The following is a 21,455-nucleotide window of genomic DNA, read 5'->3' on the forward strand; positions in this document are numbered from 1 at the left end:
CTCTCACATTCATTTGAATTGCCATGTCATGTTGATTCTGCTTTCATAGTATCTCAGATCTATCCCCTAACTATACTGACATGGTTATCATTGCAATTCAGGCCCTCATTATGTCTCATCTGAACTATTTTAGTAGCTTCCTAATTGCTTTCTCTGTTTAGATAATTCCAATATATTCTTAACATAGATGTGAAATGTATAGTTTCCTTTTTTTTTTTTTTTTTTCTTTTTGGGGTGTGTGTGTGTGCTGAGGCTGAGGCAATTGGGGTCAAGTGAGTTGCCCAGGGTCACACAGCTAGGAAGTGTTAAGTGTCTGAGGCAGATTTGAAGTCAGGTCCTCCTGACTTCAGGGCTGGTGCTCTATCCACTGCACCAACTAGCTGCTCCCAAATGTATAGGTTTCAAGTGTAAGACTTACCATATCCTTTTTTTTGATAAAGAAATTCTATTGGTTCTTTCTTGCCTCTAGTATAACATAGAAACTTCTTAGTCTTATAAAGTCCTTCATACTCTGACCCCAACCTCCCTTTCCAGGCTTAGTGCATATTACTGCATCACTTTCCACCTAAACTTCTCTGCTTCCTGTCTCTTAATTAGACATGAGATGTATCTATCCTCCATGCAGGTTAGGCTAGTTTTTCCTTAAAAAGTATAAAACCCAATGTGTTTCTCTCATGGACTTAAGAGTCTTAGTTTATTATCATAATTTTCTTGGTCACCTTGGAGTATAAATTAACCATACTTTTATGCTGAGCTAGTTAAAAAAAACAAACAATGGACAACCCAAACAAAAGAACTTTTGCTCAGTTGAATCAACTCATTTTAAGAATACATATCATTGTTGAATATTCTTCCCTTGTTACACATATGTTATAAATAAATAAATCTCTTTTTGTTAATTTGAATGACCTATAAATGTCTCCAAAGACTGGCCTGACTGTGGCCCAGCCCAGGACAACTGGTATAGGCTTGCAGAATTGGAACAAAAACAACTGGGAATGGATGGACGATTCATCAGAAGGTAAGCCCATACTGACCTTTTGCTTTTGTGATGCTGTTGGTGATGTGTTTAGGAATGGTGCCTGATTATTAATAGATTAGAGAATAAGTTAACAATGGTCATTCAGCAAGTAGAATCCAATGAGTGTATTGCATGTCCTTAAGACCTGTACCTAAGGGCAGCTAAATAGTGTGGTGGAGAGAGCATCAGCCCTGAAGTCAGGAGGACCTGAGTTCAAATTCCATCTCAAATATTTAATACTAGCTATGTGATCCTGGGCAAGTCACTTAATCTCCAGTTGCCTTGCAAAAAAAGGGAAAAGACCTGTACCTTGAAGATAATTGCTGTAAATTCTTTTAGGTCCAGTAGCAGCATTGTATCTGGGTCTGCCAGTCTAGTCATTTAAACTTTGTTTAACTCTGATAGGGAATTTCCTCAGAAAAAAGTTTACCTTTAAAATTCTTGAAGGCATTGAATGTTTGGGGAATGAACATTATTTTCTCTTCACTAACAAGAACAAATACAAAATAATGAGATATCCACTCAAGGCAGGTCACGCATGTGCCCTCTCTTTGTGTTCCTCCTTGCATAGTCTTGGTACGTTAGTGTGGAAGCAGTTTGAGTGAAAGCAAACTGAGAATATAATCTGGGGAAACTTTTCTGGGATGAATTAGGAGTTTATGCTGTGAGTTGTGATCTCTCTGAATAGCCTTAATTGTCCAATAACACTGACCTCTCAGCATACTGTTTGAAAAAGTCTGACCCAGTGTCAGTCTCTTTACAGATTGTCTGCAGATCACTTGAAAAGAGCCAATAACACCATGAAAGCTTAACAAAGAGGAGGAATTTATTAATCAGGAGCTGTACTGAGTGCTTTTACAAATTTTCTTCATATAATCCTCACAACCTTGTGAGGTAGATTCTCTTATTAACCCCATTTTACAGATGAGGAAACTGGCTAACAGAGAATATCAAATGATTTGCCTTAAATCACACTGCTAGTGTGTGAAGCCAGATTTGAATTTGTCTTCCTGACTTCAGCTCAGCACTCCATTCACTGTACCCAACCCAGCTGCTAGGAAGAATAGCAGGCATCTTTTAAAAAAATCATCCTTAGTTTACCCTGCTGTTCCCACAAGAGCTTTAAACTCATAAGACCATTCTAATAGGATCTAGAAGGTTTTTTTCTTTCTTTCTTTCTTTTTTTAAATAAGCTATTGATTTAAAGGTAGAAGTGACCATAGAAGTTATTTTACAACCCGGCAAACTGAGACCTAAAGAAGTCAAGTGACTCTGTGGAGGTAGCAAACAACAGAGTTGAGTGTTGAATCCAGGTTCTCCCTTGAATATCTGAATTAATTGCTAAATAGCTGCGTATTCCAAGATTCTGTGATTGGTAAGGGAAGGTATAGTGATTGTCTCATGAGCTGATTTCTGCCTATGTAAGACAGCAGTACAGAAAAACTGACTGGTTATATGAGTCTTAGTTATGTAAATGAAATTCTTAACTTTTAGTGGATTATTCCTTTTCATCACTATCAACCATCAGCAACCATTTATTAAGCACTAACTCTGTGCCATCCATGTAACTATGTATGATAAGCACTGGGTATAAAAGAAGAGGGAGAGGTCTTTGTGTTATAGCATAGAGCAGAACTTCATAGCCTTTATGGGCTTATGAAATCCTCTTTGGTATTCTTGTGAAGACTGTGGGCTCTGAATAAGGTGGAAAGGGAATATAAGGAATTTTGGGTATAGGGAATATCCAATGAAAAGACCTAGTATATAGTACCTGAAGATGGAGTGTTACATTTGAGGAATACAGATATGTAAAGAGTGTAAAGAATAAGATGGGAGAGTAGGAAGGGTCCAAGTTGTGAAGGGTTTTAAAAAAACAAGTAGAGGATTTGATATATATATATTTGAGCCACTCATTTAACAGTAAGGGGGATGACATGGGCCTATGTATGCTTTAGGAAGATCCTCTCACCTGCTGTTTGGAGCATGGATTGGAGTGGGGAAGGACTTGAGGAAGAGAGACTAATTAGAATGCTGTTATAAGTCAGATATGAAGTGATTCCAAATCTGCACTGGGATGGTGGCTGTGGGAATAATTTATTATGCCCTGCAGAAACCCCAGCTCATGCAACTCCATTTACATATCTATGTTAGATAAGCTAATCTCATATTATTCATAGGTACTGTTGACACAAACAGACGGGTTATTGCCTTTGATTCACACAACAATCCTGTGAAGTTAAAAACTATTTTCTTTATTTTACAGTTGAGAAAAAACCTTGAGGTTAGGTGAGTTACTTCCTCAGTGTTATAGTTAAATGAGATATCTAAGACGATTCAAACTCTGGTGTTCTGATGACATCTGGATGATGTTCAATCCACTGTTTTCCTAATTGCCTCAATAGCTAACATAAAAGACTGAGTTTTGCAAAATGCTTTTTTCATATATTATCTCATCTGATTAGTTTATTAAATAAAGTAGTAAATCAAAAAGATTATTAATAGGTTTTTGACACTTGATTAATGGAAGAGGAGGGACCCTAACTTTCAGTTATGTTTTAGACTAAGCAAGGTTATTTGAATGGGTTTGAACCATGTAGTCTTAAGATCTCTTATAGTTCTAACATCCTGTGTGTATGACTATTAAGTAGATTTGCCCCAGATTGTACCTAGGAAAATTTCATAAGCACAACTATAGCTTTATTTAAAACGTTTTTTGGATAACCTTTTGTTTTTAATATCACCTGTATTTTCTAAGAAATTCATCCCTTCCTTCCCTTTTTAAAGAGACATTCCTAGGAAATAAAAACAATACAACAGAACTAATAAATATGCTGAAAACAGTCAGAATCTGTAAAATCTGTATGCTCTCCCACTCTTCATAGAACAAGGGAAAAGTCATTCTTGTATTTTTTGGGGGGGCAATTTTAGTTATTATAATTTCACATCTTCCATTTTGTTGTTCTTTTCAGTTATGTCATTATCATTGTGTGTATTTAGTTTTCTTGATTCTGCTTAATTCACTTTGTAACAGTTCACAGAAATCTTTCCAGGCTTTTTTCATCATATTCATCATTTCTTACAGCACATGTAAATCTTTAAATCTTTCTGAGTTTAATTTTTCATATATTCATCCTTTGAATAAATCACAAGAATATTTCATTATATTCATATATAACTTATTTTGCCATTCCCCAAGCCCTATATAGGTCTGACTTTAAAATTCAATTTTATTTTTCATTTCTAAATTCTCTCCACATATTGAGAAGGCAAGAAAAATAAAATCCATTGCAAAAATATATAGTCATGCAAAATAAATATTTGTATTCACCATGTCTTCGCTCTCTCTCCTCATCCTGCCCCCTCCCCCAAAAAGAAAATGTTTCATTCTGCAATCTGAATCAATCGGCTTTCTGATTGGAAGTAGATAGCATTTTTTGTCATCCACATTTGGAATTGTGGTTGGTCATTATGTTGATCAGAATTCCTAAGTCTTTCAAAGCTGATTATTTTTATAGTGTTGTTGTTATTGTAAAAATTGTTCTGGTTCTGTTCATATCACTTTGTACTAGTTCATATGTAATCCCATGATTTTCTGAAATTATTTTCTCCATCATTTCGTACAATAATATTCCCTCATGTTTTTATACCATTTCATTATATTATTACATATAATGTAATAATAAATATCATACATTAATTCCCCAATCAATAGGCATTTTCTCAAATTCCAGTTTTTTTTTTTTTTTTGCCACTGCAAAAACAGCTGTTATTATAGAACATTTTTGTACATAATACTTTTTCCTTTGATTTCTTTGGAGATATATAGATTTAGTAGTTGTAGTGCTGGATCAAAGGGTATGTATGCATGTTTCAATACGTTTCTTTTTGTTGGACCAATTTATATCTCCATCAACAGTCTATTAAAGTACCTGCTTTTCTATAATACTTCTAGTGTTTTCTCATTTCCCTTTTGTGACAGTTCAACCAATCTAATGGGTGTGAGATGGTACCTTAGAGTTGTAATTTGCATTTCTTTAATTATTAGTGATTTAGAACACTTTTCACATTATTATTGATAAGCTTGGATTTCTTCCTCAGAAAACTGTCTATTTAAATTCCTTGACTATTTATTACTTAAGAAATAAAGCTCTGACTTGAGAATGAAGATTAAAAGCATTTCTCAAATTTTTTCAACCATAATTCCCTTCCAAAACTGTCTTTCTCTTTGGTATTGAATTTGTCATTTCATTGGTAATGGGCAATTCTGGGGAAAGACTTCTAAATAAGTAGATCAGTACCTGATTTTCAGTTTAAAGTGATTTTCAATTTATTTTTAGAGAGTTGACTGGGAGTGGTTCTCCATAATTATGGAAATATTCTTAGTAATAGGCTGCAGCTGGATCTGAACCTGACTGAGATGGGCTCCATATCTATAATGCTGTTGCTCATATTCCATTTTGTTGTTCATACTTCATTTTTGAAGAGGACAATATGGATGGTGTCTTGATTTGTCTTGAATTGGGTTTAAATGTGGCAGAGTTGTTGCAGACTCGTCAGCCTCACTCTCTTCTTCCAGAGTCATTGAAGACCAGTGTCGAAGTCAGTCATGACTGTGACCTGGAAGTGTAGTAGGTGACCTTGGAGTCTTCAGTGTCTGACTAAGCTCCAAGTGATCCATTCCTGCTTCCTCTACTTTCATGGCCTATGGAACAAATTTTTCTCATCTGCCCATTCTGCCCAAAGAAGCCACATATATATGTGTTGCAGAGAGACAGATTTAGGTTAGATAATGCCATGCTCCTTCTTCCAACACAAAGTTTTATAGAATTAAAAATTATGCTATATTGCCTTTAAGTGAATTTGGGTAGAAAGTTACATGTATTAACATTAACATTAACAGCCAGGAAGTGTTAAGTGTCTGAGTTCACACTTGAACTCAGATCTTCTTGACTTCAGGGCTGGTGTTCTATCCCCTGCACCACCTAGCTGCCTCAGCAATCTTATTTTCAAGGCAACATTGGCCATATACAGTAGCCAACTTGCATCTTTCTCTGGATCAAGAAGAATTTTAATTCTTTAGAAATAGAGATAGTCTTTGATTTTCAGCCTTATAACATTGTATAGGTGTAAATTCCTTGAAGTCAGAAATCCCGTCTTTGCCTCTTTTGTATCCCCAGCATTTAACTCAGTGCTAGGCATATATTAGTGGCTTAATAATGATTGATTAATTTGACCAAGAAAATATTGGTGTTAGAAACAGATGGGGTTTGTTAATAGGTAGGATTTGCCCTTCTCAGTGTCATGGGAGCATTATGCAGTTTACTGTTGTGATTGAGGTTGAGCTTTTCTGATTTAATTTTTGCTACAATTCATTTATCCGTGGAATGTGGGCTTTTAGTGTTCAGTTAAATCATTGTGTGGGTTATCTAGCTGAGTACTATAATCTAGGCATGAGGGATCTTAATTCATAGAGTATAAAGAGGCAATATTGTGTTTTAGATTAATCTCTTTTTTAAAGTAGATTGAGCCTTTGGTTGCAAAGTTTTACATTTTTGGGGAGAGGGGCGGGCAATTGGGGTTAAGTGACTTTCCTAGGATTACACAGCTAGGAAAGTGTCTGAGGTCAGATTTGAACTCAGGTCCTCCTGATTTCAAGGCTGGTATTCTATTCACTGTGCCATGTAGCTGTTCTTACGGTTTTTGATTTATGAAGTATTAGTTTAGTCTTGGAAAATTACAGACATTTATTTTATATCTTTAGTCTCCGAAGCATATTATTTTATTTGAGCCTCAACAACAACCCTGTGAGGTTGATACTACATACATCATTTTACATTTTAATCTAAATCTCATACTTGGACATCAATACTTTAGCTATTTATTCGCTTATTAAGTTGCTTTTTTTTTCCTTTTATATCTCCTACTTAATGCATAGTAGTGAGGGAATTATAGCCTACTCCTTTTATGTCCTTCCCGGTCTTGTCAAAGACCTCTTAATCTTTGGCAGTATTTTCTAGATTCTTTCTGGCAATATCATTTGTGCCTATGTGAATCAACAGAAATGGGTAGTGTTTTGATAGATTTTTGGATGTTCTCTATTATGTCTTGGACAAAGGTCCTGGCAAGACAACAGAGCTCTCTCTTGGTATTATCAGGTTGAAAAATAGCTGCTTTGGTACCCTTGCTCAAGGAGTCACCAGTTACTACAGTTCTTGGCTTCTTCCTCAAAATGATTTCTCCCCTGATAACTTCTGTGGCTCTTTTATATTTTCATTAAAGATAAGAGATCTTTCCCCACTTAGTAGTTAACCATTTAATAAGTTTCTAGTATGTATCAAGCATTGTGCTAAGTGTTGAGAATACAAAAAAGAGGCAAAGGTTGGTTCTTTTCCTCCAGAAACTTAATCTTAATGGGAAACAAATATGTACAAACAAATATGCACATATAATATATTTATACAGAATAAATAAAAACTAATTAAAGTAGGGAAGACGCTAGAATTAAGTGGTTGGGATGGGGAGGTAGGATTTTAGGACCAGCTTCTCCTTTATATCTCTATCTTCTTTAGAGCATCAAATTGAACAGCAGATAAAATAGATCAGAAAATTGTGTAGATATTGTTTATCATGAATTTAAGCAATTATTTAATAAAGTATGTTCCCCCCCTTTTTTTAATTTGAGAAAAAAACAAAACAAAAAGAAAAAGAAATACAAACAAAAGAGAATTTTGTCGTGTGCTCTGCTGAGCACATCATGGAGGATTCCAAATATACAACAAATTACCAGGTCAAGAAAGTATATATATATTAATAAAAAATTATATTTATGAATGACCATTTTTTCTTTACTTCCTTGTAAATTGTTCTTTGCTGTTCACTTTATTTACTTTATTCTTCTTTCCCCCCTTTCATCCCTCCCCATCATTCCTAAGCAAGCTATATTTAAGAAAAGATATATTTGTCTCTCTCTCTATATACATATATGTACATATACACATGTCTTTCTATCCTTGCTGTCTTCTTTAATTAAATTCTGTTTCATAACTTGCTTTGCTATTACTTAACCTCCCTCCACCCAAGGATCCTTCCCTTGTCTTCTCTCCTCACCCTTTGCTTCCCCATCTGCTCATTCTTTCCCCTTTATTTCTTTATAGATTTTGGAGGTTGCTATACTCTTCATGATAGATATATGTTGCCTATTGAATCCATTCTCATTATGAGTAGGTATTCAAAAACTACGCGCCTTCTTCTTCCCTCTATGTCTATCCTTCCTTTGCACCTCATTTGTAAAACATGATTGCTATTTTTACCTTTACTCTGTTAATCTTTCTTTTGAGCTACCCTATTTTTGATGTGAAATATATATGTGTGTGTGTATATATGTATACATACATAAAAACAAATAATTTGTCTATATTTAAACAAGTTTTTCCATGTTAAGTTTCTTAAAATTGATATTTAATATTGGCTCTTATATGTTAAAATTTCTGTTTAAGTTTGAGTTTGGTTGATAGAAAGTCCTGAAAATCTGCAAGGTCGTTGAAAATCCTTTTTTTTTTTTCTCATTCAGCATTATAGATAATTTTGCTGGATAAGATAGTTTTGGCTGCAGGCCTAGTTCTTTTGATTGTCAATAGATAGGATTCCAGGACCTGTGATCTTTTATTGCAGCTGCTAATAAATCTTGTACAATTTTAATTGTTGCTCCAGCATATTTGAAATGTTTTTTTCTTGTTTCTTGCAAAATTTACTCTTTGATCTGGGGTTTTTGAAAATTTGGCACTATTTCTGTGTATTTTCTTCATAGGATCTCTTTGAAGTGGTAATTGGTGGATTTTTTTCTATTTTTACTTTCCCCTCATGTTCTATCATTCCAGGACAATTTTCTTGGATTATTTCCTGCATTATTATATCAAGGTTCTCTTTTTGGTCAGCACTTTCTGGCATTCCAATTATTATATTTTCTCTTCAGATCTATCATTTTTCTTACGTTTCACATTTTCTTCTATTTTATCATTCTTTATAATGTTTTGTTATTTCTTGCTGATAGCATCACTGCCTTCCCCTTTGTCCAATTCTAATTTTTAAAGCATTATTTTTATCTTTGATGAATTTTTTTCTAATTGTTTTTTTTTTTTTTTCCTCCATAAGTTTCTTTTTTTGACTGGTTTTAATTTTTTTCCCCCTGAGGCAGTTGGGATGAAATGACTTGCCTAGGATCATACAGCTAGGAAGTGTTAAGTGTCTAAGATCACATTTGAACTCTAGGCCCTCCTGACTTCAGGGCTGGTGCTCTATCTACTAGTGCTCCACCTAGCTGCTCCGGTTTTAATTTTTTTCTTTAGTTTTTCCTCAGTGTCTTTCATTTGAATTCTATACATTTTCTCTGGGCAGGGAGCCATTTCATGTTACTCTTTGGGGCAGAAGCTTTTTTACTTAAGTGTCTTCCTCTGAAGATGAATTCTGGTCTTCCCTGTTCCCACAGTATATTTCAGTGGTGGGATTCTTTCTTCTTTATGCAAATTTTTTTTTTTTTTTTAAATAAGGGATAGTAGTGTGAACACCTCTGATGATAGAGTGAGGGATGGTGCCTTAAGCTTCTCCTCAACTCTCCTCTCTGACCAGGAACCCCAAACCAAGAGCTCCACTATAGCCATCAATGTCCCTGCCTCAATGCCTCTATACTTAACAGGTGCTAGTTCTTTCCTGCCCAGGGCCTTGTCTCAGAGGCACAGCCTGGGGCCGGGTCTTTCCAGTCAGTTGAGGGTTGCTTCCCTGACTCAGATCCCCAACTCCACAAATAGTATGAGAGGTGAAAGCCTCCGTGCTGAGGCTTCAGCCATACCTCGTTAGCCTTAGCTGTCCCCTTGGTATTTCTGAGCTAGCTGGGAGGTGTTTGTGGGTTAATTCCGGCCTAGGCTTTTTTCTTTAGATCTTCTCAAGTTGTATCTGGAGAACCTCAGTTGTGCTCCAAGCACCCTGAGGCACAAATTTGTTATATTTGTGGGGGAAATGAGGAGAAAATCCCCTAAAGTATGTTATTCTTGTGGAAAAATATGGAGAGATATGGATTGGACAGTAATTATTGGAGTTGGTTGAAAAGCCATACCAAGAGATTGTTAATTATTCCTTGTCAGTTTGGCTGAAAATCTGTAGAGATAGTGTCCCAGGGATCTGTGTTTTAGCCTTGTGGTGTTTAACATTTTTTTATTTTCTTAATATCATTGACTTGGGTAAAGGAGTTTAAGATATGGTCATCAAATTGGCTTTGAGGCATTACAGACATGATTTAGAAGGATCTTGTCAGAGTAGAATATTAAACTAAATCTAACTAATTGAAATACAATATAGTTGAATGTAAAGTCTTCATTGTGTTCAGAAAATTAACCAAGTTTTATGGTATTGGAGCTCAACATGAGTCATCATTGTAATATAACAGCCTGAAAAACACATGGACTGCATTGAGCAGCATAGTTTCCAGGAATAAGGAAGTTTTTTATGTATTGGTTAGACCACAGATGGAGAATTGTTTTTACTGTTGGATATTGATAAGCTGGAGGAGTCAGGATGGTGAAGAATCTTGAGTACATGTTACAAAAAGATCTGTTGAGGAAGTGGGGAAATGACTTGGTGAAGAGAATACTTAGGGGAAATATGACAGGTATGTTGAAATACTTCAGGGACTGTCATATAGAAAAGGAGATTTGACTGGTTCTGTGTTGCTTCCAAGAGCAGCACCAGGAACATTGAATGAAAGTTACAAAGAGGCTTGACATCAGGAAAAGCTGCCTAATAATTACAGTAGTCCAATGGTGGTGCCACTTTCTAGTGGAAAATGTGGGTGCCCCTCTATCCCTAACTGCTCATGCTTGGAGGGCTTCAAGCAGAGATTAAGTAACCACTTGGTGAAATTTTATAGGGAAAATTTCTTTTAGATATGAATTGGACTGCGTGGCTGTCGCAGTCCCTTCCATTGCTGAATTTTGTCATTTTGTAGTAGTTAAGGAGGGTCAGATGTGGCATCTGAATCTTGATCTTTTTTACTGTATGTCTACCATTTCTGTCATTGTGCTGCATAGTTAACTTCAACTTTAAACATTAAGCATTTTACTCTTTACAGAGCATTTTGCAATGCAAATGATGCCAAAATTAAGTTAGGGTAGATAGATAAAATATTAATTATCTTACAATATGCTAAGCACTCTACTGAGGGGTAGGATGATGTAATGTATATGATATAACAATATAACCAATCTATAATAATATAGGCATTAATTATTATATTAATATGGCTGTCTCTACCCTGAAAAAGCTGATATTTTTGTGGGGGAAGGCAGTATATAAAGGCAACATGATAAGGACATACATACATAGTGGAAGAGACCTGGATCTGGGTAATATGATCACCCATCAGGGCTGGATGACCTTGGGGCAGAGTCTTAGGCTGACCCAGTGGTTTCTGAGTTCCTGTTAGTTCCAACTATAGGCTGATTTAACACATTGACATACATAAAGTGGTCCTCAGTTCATGAGGAGTGATGGGGAGAGTCATTTGTGACAGTGGGAACCAGGGAAACTACCTGGAGGCTTCTGGAACATGAGTTATTTGGAGAATTCACTCTCAGGGAAAAGAAAAGACCTCTTCCTGTATTTTACCACTTTGCAAGTGAGATGGAAAGAATTGTTTTTAAGCAATTCTTTTACCTTCTACTTTCATTTGTGGTTGAGTAGAAGTAACTCTAACGAGTTATAGGCTGCAGCTTCCTAATTTCTAAAAAGAGGAATTCAATCAAACCTCAGATACTTTGTAGCTGTGGGGCTCTGTGCAGATAATTCACCCTGTTTTCCTCAGTTTCCTTAAGATATAAAAAGAGGGATTTGGACTTACAAACCTTAGAATAAAAAGGGAATTTAATAGGACCTATGAAGCGCCTTTAGAGCTTGTAATCCTATCTGCCATAGGATTAGAGAACTCTGATTTATTTAGAGAGAGCTTACTCTTTGAAGCAGTAAAACTTGGGTTCAAGTTCCATATGTGACTCGTATTGGCTATTTGACACTCATTTATAAATACACATAAATATGTGTGTATGTATGTGTGTATTTCCAGTTACATGTAAAATAATTTTTTTAACATTTGTTTTTTAAAATTTTGAGTTCCAGATTCTCTCCTGTCCCTTCCTCCTCATTCCCCACTGAAAAGGCTCATGTGAAGTTACACAAAAATTTCCGTATAAGTCATGTTGCTAAAGAAAACATCTCCCAATGCCCTAGAAAAGTTGTAGAGAAGTCCCATACGACTTTGCTTTTGCTAGTGACATCACAGGTCTACAACCTGTGATGTCACCTTTAATGTTTATGTGCCACAAACACTCTACTTATTTTTATTTTCTGATGCTGGGGTGAGGGGAACTATTGGCATGAGGGGGAATTCCCAAACCCTGAAATAAATGAGGTCTTCCACATAGAAGGTAACATATTTACACATGAATGTTAGAGGTTTTAGAGTTTCTAGTTGTGTGTGTTACTAGTTTCTAGTGCATTGTGCTGCTTCTGGGGTTGGACCTGAATTTGAAATCCCCTTTCATTTTGCTACTTGTGTGACTTTGGACAAAACACACTATCACTTTGGGTCTCCTCATCTATAAAATGAAGAACCCCTTTCATCTCTAGATCTGTGATATGTTGTGTCATATAAAAGTCATTAAAATTATGAATAAATGTAATTAAGACATACAGGAGTAAACGAAGAAAGAGGTATTAGCTCTTAGTTGATTTTTTTGGTGTCTTTTTGTTAAAACAAAAGAAAAGAAATTTCTTGTGATTAGATTAGGAATAGATAACAAGATATTTTTAGAGACTAGAGACCATGCTTCACTTCCATCCAGTTATCTGCAAAGCCCATCAATAGGGCTGACTTCTTAAATATCTCACTATTCCTGTGAAGCCCTAAAGCAGAAATGGCTTAGTAGCTATACCTCTCCTATTATACATAGTTTCTTATTCTTGAAATGTAAGCTTCTTGAGGGCAGAGTCTCATTTTTGTATTTGTATTCCCAGGCACTTAGCTCAGTGAATGATTCATAGTTAGCTTAATAATTAACATTTGAGTAAATTATTTTTCTTTCATAAATTCATCCATTGAGAGATCTTTACAGGTATTTACTATTTTATAGTTCTATATTCTTTTTCATTTAGAGGCAACAAGAAGACAGTAAACAGAGTGCTAAACATGGAGTCAAGAAGCCTTGTGTTCAGTTATGGCCTCAAACACTTACTTATTAGCTGTGTAATGCTGGGCAAGTCATGGAACCTCTGTTTGTCTTAATTTCCTCAATTATAAAATGGGAATAATAATGTCATCTTCCTCCCGGGATTGTTGGGAAAATAAAATGAGATAATTGTAAAGCATTTAGCACAGTGCCTCTACACAGTGCTTTTGCGCTTGCGCTCTCGCGCGCTCTCTCTCTCTCTCTCTCTCTCGTGCGCTCTCTCGCTCTCCCTCTCTCTCTCGCGCTCTCTCTGTGTATATATGATTTCTTTTCTGCCTCCTTTGTTTGCATTATGAAATCTTATTTTAATGTCTGTGTCTTCTTAGATTTAATTTAACTTTTTCTTACCTCAATTTCCTCATTTATAAAATGAAGTCTTTTATTAAATGATAACTAAAGTTCTTTGTAATCTATCACATTTTGTTCTGTATATCCCTATAATTAAGGGAAATGATAAACATTTATTAAGAGCTAACTCTGTACCAGGTAGGTCAGATCTGATAGAATATAGATGCCAGTTGAACTATAGTTAACTATACAGTTTGCTGAATTTACATGAATACTTTTATATAGTGAGCATTTTGTGTTTATTTTTTAACATGTTTTTTGGCTAGGAGAGCAAGATATATGAAAATACAATTTATGCCATTACTAAAGAAGAATTTGACCCAAACTTTGGTTTGTGGTAGGTCATGTAGCTCAATATAAAAAGGAACTTAACATTGTGAGCTGTCCAGGAATGAAATGGTCAGTCTTGTGAGGTTATAAATTCTGTGTCAGTAGAATCAGTTGTAAGATTGGGGGTTTTGTAGAGGGGCATATACTTTGGGTAGGAATTGGAATGTTTGATCTCTAAGATTCCTTCTGATTCTTAGATTATGTGAAAAATGTATATTCACAAAAAAGAAATATACTGGAAAATCAAGGTTATTTTGGTGGAAGTCTCACTGAACTTGAAGAAAAGTAGCTATTTCCTTAAGTTTCTTCTTTCTTTCTACATTTAAAGAGTTATAAAAACCTTCAATTTAGTAGAAAGTCAGATTTATTCAAGTACATTCTGTGCTGACTGAATTTAAAGTATCTTTGAATTTTTCATTAGTTTGTGAAACTAATTTAAAATCTGAAGTGCAGGCACTGTTTTTGAAAAGGCATCCAGCAAGCCATTTTATTCCATTAATTGGCTAAGTGACTAATGGAGTATGCTAGTCCAAACAAATGAAGTCCTCTTATGAAGAGGATTAAATGTAATAATGACTTATATAAAATTAAAAAAAAAATGATTGCCCACCATTTACTATTTTGAACTTTTAAAAAGATAACATAAGGAACCTTTTACCTTTGATATTTGAGTCATCATATGTTAGTCATCATATATGAAAACATCCTTTCCTTAGGAGGAGAATGCATTATACTAATAATGGACATAGCATTGAATTTGGAGTCAGAAGACCTAGGTTTAGATTTGGACATTGACTCTAGCTGTATGTCCATGAGTAAGTCACTTAGCTGCAGTTTCTCATCTGCAAAATAGAAATTTATTTTAAAAAATTTTCTTTTTTCATTATGAACTTCACAATCAGCATTTCAGTATACAGATAAGAGCAAAAAAGATTGTATATGAATTAGGAACTTTTTTACATAGTTCATTTTTAAAAGTGAATATTAAATTTGAGGTAGTAACACAATTTTGACTCCTTCTAAACTTTGAAATTTTCCTTCCCGCCCTTCCTGTCTTTTTACTTTCTTTTTCCTCTCATTTTTCTCCTTCCTTTAGTCTTCTCTTTCCACTCTCTATCTCCCTCACCCATTCTCTTTTCCCTTGATTTTTAGTTCCTATAGCTCTCCTGTGTAAGATAAGAATTCTTTTATGCATGACTGTTCCTAAAAGTAAGAACTAGTATACCCCTCCTAACTGCTGGTAATGAAAACACCTGCCTTCTATTGTTATAAGGATACAGACGTGGAACTGTACTTGTCTTTATTATATGCTCAAAGTTCCTCTGCTGCTTTTGGGGTGTAGTGTCTTATATGTGTATTCAAATAGATCTGAAATCTTATTGAGGTGGGGCCTCTCCCCATGTTACATATTGCAGCTCATCTATACCTTTTTATCCTAGTTACCTACTGTCTAGGCCATCCCATAGTGCTTTCTCTGCCAATCCATCCTATGTTCTAGACATTGTCTTCTTGATTTCAAGGTGTTAAGTAGGTACCAATAGAACATGATCCATCTGAAAATATGAAACAGGAAACTGTCAGCTGTTCTTAGTATGTGCTTATGCATCCTGGTGCCTTGGGTCATTACTGCTTCCAAGGAATGAGGTGGGTGTATGTTTGAGACCATATTTTTCAATCCTTAAGCTTCCTCCCACTTTTCTTTGCAATAAAATACCCTCTTTTATTTATTTATTTTTTATTATAACTTTTTATTGACAGAATCCATGCCAGGGTAATTTTTTTTACAACATTATCCCTTGCACTCACTTCTGTTCCGATTTTTCCCTCCCACCCTCCACCCCCTCCCCTAGATGGCAAGCAGTCCTATATATGTTGAATATGTCCTAGTATGTGCAGATCCAAACAGTTTTCTTGTTGCACAGGGAGAATTGGATTCAGAAGGTAGAAATAACCCGGGAAGAAAAACAAAAATGCAAACAGTTTACATTCATTTCCCAGTGTTTTTTTCTTTGGGTGTAGCTGCTTCTGTCCATCATTGATCAATTGAAACTGAATTTTAGGTCTCTTTGTCAAAGAAATCCACTTCCATCAGATTACATCTTCATATGGTATCGTTGTTGACGTATATAATGAACTCTTGGTTCTGCTCATTTCACTTAGCATCAGTTCATGTAATTCTCTCCAAGCTTCTCTGTATTCATCTTGCTGGTCGTTTCTTATAGAACAATAATATTCCATAACATTCATATACCACAATTTACCCAACCATTCTCCAATTGATGGGCATCCACTCAGTTTCCAGCTTCTAGCCACTACATACAGGGCTGCCACAAACATTTGGCACATACTGGTCCCTTTCCCTTCTTTAGTATTTCCTTGGGGTATAAGCCCAGTAGAAACACTGATGGATCAAAGGGTATGCACAGTTTGATAAGTTTTGGGGCATAATTCCAGATTGCTCTCCAGAATGGTTGGATTCGTTCATAGCTCCACCAACAATGTATCAGTGTCCCAGTTTTCCCACATCCCCTCCAACACTCATCATTATTTTTTCCTGTCATCTTAGCCAATCTGACAGGTGTGTAGTGGTATCTCAGAGTTGTCTTAATTTGCATTTCTCTGATTAATAATGATTTGGAACACTCTTTCATATGAGTGGTAATGATTTCAATTTCATCATCTGAAAATTGTCTGTTCATATCCTTTGACCATTTATCAATTGGAGAATGGCTTGGTTTCTTATAAATTAGAGTCAGCTCTCTATATATTTTGGAAATGAGGCCTTTATCAGAACCTTTAACTGTGAAGATGTTTTCCCAGTTTGTTGCTTCCCTTCTAATCTTGTTTACATTAGTTTTGTTTGTACAGAAGCCTTTTAATTTGATGTATTCAAAATTTTCTATTTTGTGATTAATAATGGTCTCTAGTTCGTCTTTAGTCACAAATTTCTTCCTCTTCCCCAAGTCAAAATACCCTCTTTTATAGAGATGAATGAGGTTGCATTATTTGAGTGCTATCATGTTCTTTATCTTTCTTTGTTTTTCCCTGTTTTCCTATTGCTTTAGATTAGAAAAATGTTCTCCTTATTTCCATGCCTGACCCCTCCATTTGTATGTTCTGCCTGGTCTTTTCCAGTTTTCATATTTCATCAGATCCCTCTCTTGTATTTTTCATGTCTCTTCACTGTATCTTTTCTTTTGCCTACAGAGGCCTCCTTTGTCCTTAAATATCCTCCCTAAACCCTGTTTATCCCTTCGTGTACCTTCTATGTCCTTTTTCATCAGACTAAAGGTTTTTCTCCACCAACCATTCATTCCTTAATCTTCTTGAAGTCTTGCTTTTTACCTTTGCAAGTATACTGAAACTTCTTTCTCATACCTTGGTCTACATTTTTCTTTATGTTGCTGTTTCCATGTTGACTATTTTCTTGAATATTTTTCTTTACTGTAACACTCTTCTATGTCTCCTATCTCCTCTGAGAATTCTTTTCTTTTCTGTCCATTAAATACAGCCATTTCTGAGAGTACAGATCAGTACAGATATATAATATACGTCTTTTCTTCTTTGGAAATCTCCTTCCTTGGCTTTAGCTGTTACTCTTTGCAGTTAAATTCAAATATGTAGGTTCTAATCTCTGTTTTCTAGATCCAGTTTTCCAACAATGTATGTAGATATTTACACTTTAATTTAATCTCAAACTCAACCTGCAAAATTCTACATTGTTATCTTCCTCCAAAATCTTTCTCTTGATGTATCTATATGTATTAATGGCACTATCCTGAATGTCTCCTGGGGTAGTATCCTCTGCCTTTGACTCTTTTTATTTTCGTTTGTCTCTTTTTCTCATTAAATTACTTAGTCCTTTTTTTAAAAGCAGTTTAGTTATTGTAATTGTTTCCTTTCTATTCCTGGTTTCTCTGCCTCTTGTCTATCCCCATTTCGATCTGTTATAATACTGCTTGAAGTCATAAGACTTTATATCTGGAATGAAGTTTATTTTATTTTATTTGCAATCTTTAAAGCTTTTTATTTTCAAAGCACATGTATAGATAATTTTCAACATTTACCCTTGCAAAACCTTAATGTTTCAAATTTTTTTCTCCTTCCCTTAGCCTCCTCTCCTAGTTGGCAAGTAATCTAATATATGTTAAACATGTGCAATTCTTCTATACATATTTCCACAATTATATTGCTGCACAAGAAAAATCAGATTAAAAAGGAAAAAAAAATGAGAAAGAATATAATGCTAGGAAACAATTACAAAAAGAGGGAAAATACTATGTTGTGATCCCCACAATCCTCTTTCTGGGTGTAGATGGCTCTCTCTCTATCTCAAAGTCATTGGAACTGGCCTGAATCATCTCATTGTTGAAAAGAGTCTATCACAGCTGATCATCATATAATCTTGCTTTTGCTGTGTATAATGATCTCCTGGTTCTGCTCATTTCACTTAGTATTAATTTACGTGTCTCCAAGATTCTCTAAAATCATCCTATGGAATGTTGTACAGGACAATAATATTCCATAGATTCATATACCCACACTTATTTAGCCATCTCCCAATTGATGGACATCCCATTCCATTTTGGAATAAATTTTGAAAGAATGTCTAGGTATAATCCTTGTGTTAGGAGAAATATCCTGACTACTCCCCACATTCAAACCAACATTTAGAGGACTGAAATGAAATCATGGTGTTGAAGGGAAGGTATAGTTTGACAGATTGGTAGACCAATATGAACTCAGAATGTTCTACTAGAGGTTGGACACATATAGTCCATATCAATATCTGGAGTGGAGATGTCTCTAAAGTTGTGTTATCTCAGATTTCTTTTGCGTTCCTGCAGTTTGGAATTGTCTTGAATTACTGTATTGCTGGGGATAGATAAGTTATTCATAGTTTATCATATAATATTTCTGTGTACAATGTTCTTCTGGTTTTGCTTATTTCACTTTGCATCAGTTTATGCAAGTTTTTTGAGGTTTTTCTGGGAGCTTAGTATTCTATCACAATCATATCACAGTTCAACCACTCACCAATGGATGAGCATCCCTTTAATTTCCATTTCTCACAAAAAGCTGCTATAATATTTTTGTATTTTCCTCTTTTTTTTTTTTTAAATTTCTTGGAGATATAGAACTAGTAGTGTGATTGATGAATGAAAGAGTATGGATGGTTTTATACATACTTTGGACATAGTTTCAAATTGTTCTTCAGAATGGTTGAATCTATTCAAAACTCCACAGATAGTGCATTATTGTCTCACTATTTCTACCTCTGTTTATCATTCTCTCATTGTTATGGGCCAGAACTCAGAACTTAAAACAAGAATGCTTACAAGGTACTAAGTGGAATTGAAGATACAATGGTTATCTAGTGTAGCATGATTCAGTATGATTGATTTAATCTTATAACAAATAATGATATATAATGATTGGTTTATACTCAGTGTGGAGATATAAGCAGGGACTGAGAACCAAAGAGGACAAGCGCACTATAGAAGCTCTTCGAGACAAGGAGACAAGAAATCATTACACCTTCAGTCAGGCTCTTGGTGGCTGGCCTGGCCTGCATTTTCCCCACTGAGACCAAGGCTGGTCTAAAAGGCTCTCCAGAAAGCTGCCCAGGCCCAGGAAGGAGATAATAAAGGATATGGACTTTTAACACCTGGCTTTCCTTGTGGTGATTACTTGAACTGAAAAGAAGGTTGCTTCCAGAAGTCCCCAAGAAACCTGAACCAGAGAACATTATATCTCATCTTTCATCCTGTCTATTATTTTTTTTTTTAATTTAATAGCCTTTTATTTACAGGTTATATGTATGAGTAACTTTACAGCATTAACAATTGCCAAACCTCTTGTTCCAATTTTTCACCTCTTACCCCCCCACCCCCTCCCCCAGATGGCAGGATGACCAGTAGATGTTAAATATATTAAAATATAAATTAGATACACAATAAGTATACATGACCAAACTGTTATTTTGCTGTACAAAAAGAATCAGACTCTGAAATATTGTACAATTAGCTTGTGAAGGAAATCAAAAATGCAGGTGGGCATAAATATAGGGGTTGGGAATTCAATGTAATGGTTTTTAGTCATCACCCAGAGTTCTTTCTCTGGGCATAGCTGGTTCAGTTCATTACTGCTCCATTGGAAATGATTTGGTTGATCTCATTGCTGAGGATGGCCAGGTCCATCAGAACTGGTCATCATATAGAATTGTTGTTGAAGTATATAATGATCTCCTGGTCCTGCTCATTTCACTCAGCATCAGTTGGTGTAAGTCTCTCCAGGCCTTTCTGAAATCATCCTGTTGGTCATTTCTTACAGAGCAATAATATTCCATAATATTCATATACCACAATTTATTCAGCCATTCTCCAACTGATGGGCATCCACTCAGTTTCCAGTTTCTAGCCACTACAAAGAGGGCTGCCACAAACATTCGTGCACATACAAGTCCCTTTCCCTTCTTTATGATCTCTTTGGGATATAAGCCCAGTAGTAACCCTGCTGGATCAAAGGGTATGCACAGTTTGATAACTTTTTGAGCATAGTTCCAAATTGCTCTCCAGAATGGTTGGATTCGTTCACAACTCCACCAACAATGCATCACTGTCCCAGTTTTCCCGCATCCCCTCCAACACTCATCATTATTTTTTCCTGTCATCTTAGCCAATCTGACACATCCTGTCTATTCTTAAAGGTGATTTGCTTCTACCACTTTCCTTAATCTGGTATGCCTTCTGTTACTCCTTTCCCTTTTTCTTCTCCCCTTGCCCTCTTAATTTCCAGTAGGTTAGAATATATTTTTATATTCAAGTGTGTATGTTATTCCCTCTTTGAGCCAATTTTGATAAGAGTAAAGTTAAAATTCCCTGCCCTGCAAATCAACAGGAATTCTTGAAAAATTAATTTCTTCTATATCCATTTTTCCTTTTTCTGGGAAGGTGATTATTGGTTGTCATCCTAACACTTTTCATATTCCAGTCCTCTAATCATTTAATGTATTATCTACTAGGTTTGTGTTAGTCTAACAAGAGTCCATAATATTTGAATTATTTCTTTTTGGGTGCTTGCAATATTTTCCCCTTGAGCTAGGAGCTTTGGAATTTGGCTATCATATTCCCAGAGTTTTCATTTGGGAATCTGTTTTCAAGAGGTGATAGTGGATTTTTTCAGCTTCTGTTTCTAGAGTATCTGGTTTTCCTGGATAATTTTTTGAAAGATGATGTTTAGGCTCTTTTGAAAAAAAATTTTTTTTTTTTAAATCATGGTCTTCAGGTAGTCCAATAATTCTCTCCTGGATTTATTTACCAGGTAAGTTGTTTTTCCAATGAGATATTTATCATTTTTTCAAGTTCTTTCATTCTCTTGATTTTATTTTATTGTGTTTTGATGTCTCATGGAAGCTTTAACTTTTGGTTGCCCAATTCTAATTTTTAAGGAATTATTTTTTCACTGAGTTTTTGTTAACTTCT

The 21,455-nt window shown here is 35.3% G+C and overlaps 1 protein-coding gene across 2 annotated transcripts in view; it reads left to right on the forward strand.

The window, feature by feature from the left end:
* Nucleotides 1–404: 404 nt before the first annotated feature.
* Nucleotides 405–21,455, forward strand: part of FUT8 (fucosyltransferase 8) — a 394,186-nt gene continuing 373,135 nt past the window's right edge. For both annotated transcript variants that reach the window (XM_031952733.1, XM_031952735.1), the window contains exon 1: nt 405–1,021. The gene's annotated coding sequence lies outside the window, so the exon portion shown is untranslated. The remainder of the gene's footprint in view (nt 1,022–21,455) is intronic.

Source organism: Sarcophilus harrisii, chromosome 2 (genome assembly GCF_902635505.1).
Source record: "Sarcophilus harrisii chromosome 2, mSarHar1.11, whole genome shotgun sequence".
NCBI classification, from domain to species: Eukaryota; Metazoa; Chordata; class Mammalia; order Dasyuromorphia; family Dasyuridae; genus Sarcophilus; species Sarcophilus harrisii.